Consider the following 4,028-nt stretch of genomic DNA (forward strand, 5'->3'; position numbering starts at 1 on the left):
TATATATATATATATATATATATATTTAATTTTCATTAATACAGAAATAAATACGTTTTTTATTTTAGCTTCGAAGAAAAGCTGGAAGATATTAATGAGAATAATTTTATAGTAGTGTGTATTGTGTACATTACTACTTTTTCTCATTTCTCATGGTACAATTTTTTTCAATGATTTATTAAAAGATGATAAATTGTATCTAGTTGAAGGCATTACCTTTAAAAGTTGAAAAATATACCCTTATTATTACGTATTCAACTGTGGCACTCTAATCTTTATTTTGAAATGTCAATAACTTCTGAAGTAATTTCAAAAATCGTTAATAACTCGTCTTTTTCTTTTTTAATTATTTTATTAGCTAGTTAAATAGTTATGTCGACATTTAAAAAATAATATTGATCCCCCCATATAAGGTATAATAGATGAATTAAAAAAATATTTAAAAGAATTTTCTTAGTANGGTATAATAGATGAATTAAAAAAATATTTAAAAGAATTTTCTTAGTATAATTATTATTTTAAAAGAAATCGAGCGGCTAATATTTAAATAACCACTGTACATAATAATTTTATAATTTCTTCATAAAAAATAACAATACTAAACTATTAAATATTACTTTCATACTAATTGTAATTACTTAATTCTAATTAGCCAATATAGCATACAACTTATACAATTGTCATCAAAAACATATATATTAGTAAACGTAATANCAACTTATACAATTGTCATCAAAAACATATATATTAGTAAATGTAATAATTTTTAATGCTTAAAAATTACTTTTTTGAAAAGATAAGATTTTTTTTGGCCCTTTTTAGTCACATATTAGAGTTTATATCACATAAATTAAACTAAATCCTTCCGACCATTTATAAATTCATCGGATGGATTTTTACTACACATTCATTAAATTAGTTTTTGATAATAATTTAAAATGCATAATAATCTACGCTAATTAATTTACCTGTAAAAACAATGTGATAACATTGTCAAAATCGAAGTGAGCTCAAGTCGGCACATGTTACCGTACTTTAATTGGTTTTTCGTTGATATCATATTGACGTAATAAAAATTGATCACTTGTAGATTTATAAAAAAATGTACCAAATGTTAGGTAAAGACATCATGCATCTATAAAAAAAGAATTATATTGATCCAAACATCTTTCAAAAAGTTATAGCATTATAAAGTTAAAAATATAAAAAAGAATTTTTTTACAAATATCGTGTTTTTTTTATCAACTTTGATGTCTGTTTTCATTATGAAGATAGAATAAAATCCGAAATTTTTTCTTATCATAATAAAGTATATTACATAAGCTTTAATTTAAGATATATATAAAAGTGTCAGTATTTTCGGAACACTTTCAAAATACAAGTTGAAAAAGTTCTACTTTCTATATGCATTTTTATGTTTTGAACCCCCCTATATTAAGGGAAATGGTCTGATTTAAAAAAACAGTATGTAAATGAAAGATGTATATAAATAATACTTCTTATGAAAAAATTGTATTGATCCATACATTTTTCAAAAAGTTATAGCATAATAAAATTAAAAATGTAAAATACAAAATCGAGAATTTTTACACAAAAATAGCATTGGGTAGCCATTTTCATCGTGAAGATAAAATAAAGTCCGAAATTTTTTTTTCCATAAAAAAGTATATAACATTAGCTTTAATTTATGATACATATAAAAGTGTCAGTACTAAAAAGTTGTCATTTTCAAAAAAAAACCCAGCACAGGGGGGTCGCGGTACAATGTACAATTTACAAGTGTAAATTTATCAAAAATAATAAAAGCATGTCTAATTTTCTTCGAGCCGTCGTTAGTGGATTTAAATTTTAGTTTTGAAATTGAATTTATCATAAATCATTGTAGTGATGTCAAAGTCAAAAAAAGTTGGTAGGCAAAACATTTTTTAATTTAATATCGATACCTACTCGTCAATAATTGTATTGATCTTTTTTTTATTAAATGAATCTTTTTATTTTTATCTCAAAAGTTGTTATCAACTTATCGTTTACTTAATTAGATAATTTTCTTAATTTTAAGATAGTTATTCATTTATATTTTCATTTAAAAAATTAAGTTTATACTACTTTTATGTGGAAAGAAAGGGGATAGGACCAATTTGTTTTTTTTTTTTTTTTTAATATTAGAACATAAGATACTATGAATTTCTGAAAAGGAAAAATTGTAATATTTTTATACTTTCTAATGAATAATAATTTAGTTAAAATATTATAACAACCTAAGTGGACTGTATATAAAAGAATTCACAATTCTACAATGTGATAATTAAAGTTTTTATAAAACAGTAAGTAATATTATATAAAACAAAATAATTTTTATTTAAAATAACATTATTACAATAGCAATAAACTATTAATATTTCAACAATGAAATATACATATTAGTATTAACATAGTATTATACACTTTTATATTGTAAATTAACTAAAAAACTACTTAATTTAATAGACCCTAATTCCCCAAAAGGTAATTAATATTTCTCTGACGCTAATTCACGTGTGCCATTCTAAGTTTTACTGATATGAAGCAAATATGCTTAGAAAAAAATACTATCACACAGAAAAATGACTAGAAAAGAAATTCATGTTACAGGGTTCTATGGCATTCACTGAATGGTACAAATTTTACTGCAAAAAAAAACCGACATAATTTTCAAAAAAATATATACCATACAATGAATAGGTCCTTTTCTTGTATAGCATAAAACCTATAACTGTTTTACTTTAGGTTCTATCATATTAAAAAATATATAACTGCAAAAAATTACTACTTATCTCCCCTGCGGTAGAACAAACAGATGACCGGGTCATCCATACGTGCTAACATACTGCCCCGTTGAATGTTCAACTTTCAACTATCTTAAGTTAACATCTCATTTCAACATTTATTTATTTAATAAATCAAATATTTCTAAAGACTAACAATAGAGATCTTTAATACTTTGTAAAAGTAATGCAATATCTAAAATTGTAGTTTTATCGTTATATTCCTAATATACTTGGCTAGATATAATTTGTGATCTGAAAATTAATGGCCAGAGATACAAATAATTAAAAAGATTAAAACATCATAGTAAAACTAATAGTTTCGCAACTTATTCTGTGCTGGTTGATATATGTTACTAACGAAAATAAACAATTTTTGTAGTTTAATGTAGAAAATATTAGTTAGCTTATAAGAAACTTGTTAATAGTTACTACGGATACACTTTTTATTTCCTATATAAGCAAACAAATTTTACAAATACAATTAGTTCTTTGAAAATTTTTAATTTGAAGTGACTATCTTTTTAATAATTAACAATTATTGTTCTCAAAGCTAACATCGAGCAAAACTTTAATTTTTTATTTTTTAAATAATCCATAACGATGAAAACGAAGACTCAGAGATTGTTTGCTCAACTTAAGCGTTTACGTGAAAATCCTACTTATCCGTTTATAACGCCATTTTTCGTCAATTTACACAACTGTATTAATAACAAGTCTGTTATTGTGTCCACTAGAAAGAGTTTACCAAAGGCCAATCCAAAATGTTCGTCAACCAAATCTATATCCGAAAAACCGCAATTGAAGAATCCACACGGCGTTCTTGTTAAATCGACTTCGACACATATTAACAAATCATCTCCAGAGAAAAAAGTCGTCGTCGATGGTAATGAAACGGACGCAGTCGGACCCCAGCCAAGATCAAGTTCGACAAAGCTTAGATCTAAGTCGGGAATTCCGACGGAACCTTCTAATAATTCATGCTCGTCGAAAAGACCAAACGCTTTCGACGACAATGGGTCTTCTAAGAGACCTAAATACTTGAGCTCTGTCGAGTTACGCCCTAGTGCGAACGGGTCTGAAAAAAGAATGATCCTAAAGTCAAAGACCATTTCTTCAGCGTCAGATTCGGTAAATGAATCTCAGATCTCGCAGGATTACAAAAGCGACTACGATTATAATGGTATAATTTTGATTTATTTGCTACGAAACACATTTGCAATA

Source organism: Daktulosphaira vitifoliae, unplaced genomic scaffold (assembly GCF_025091365.1).
Source record: "Daktulosphaira vitifoliae isolate Bord-2020 unplaced genomic scaffold, ASM2509136v1 Scaffold_3, whole genome shotgun sequence".
In the NCBI taxonomy this organism is placed as follows: Eukaryota; Metazoa; Arthropoda; class Insecta; order Hemiptera; family Phylloxeridae; genus Daktulosphaira; species Daktulosphaira vitifoliae.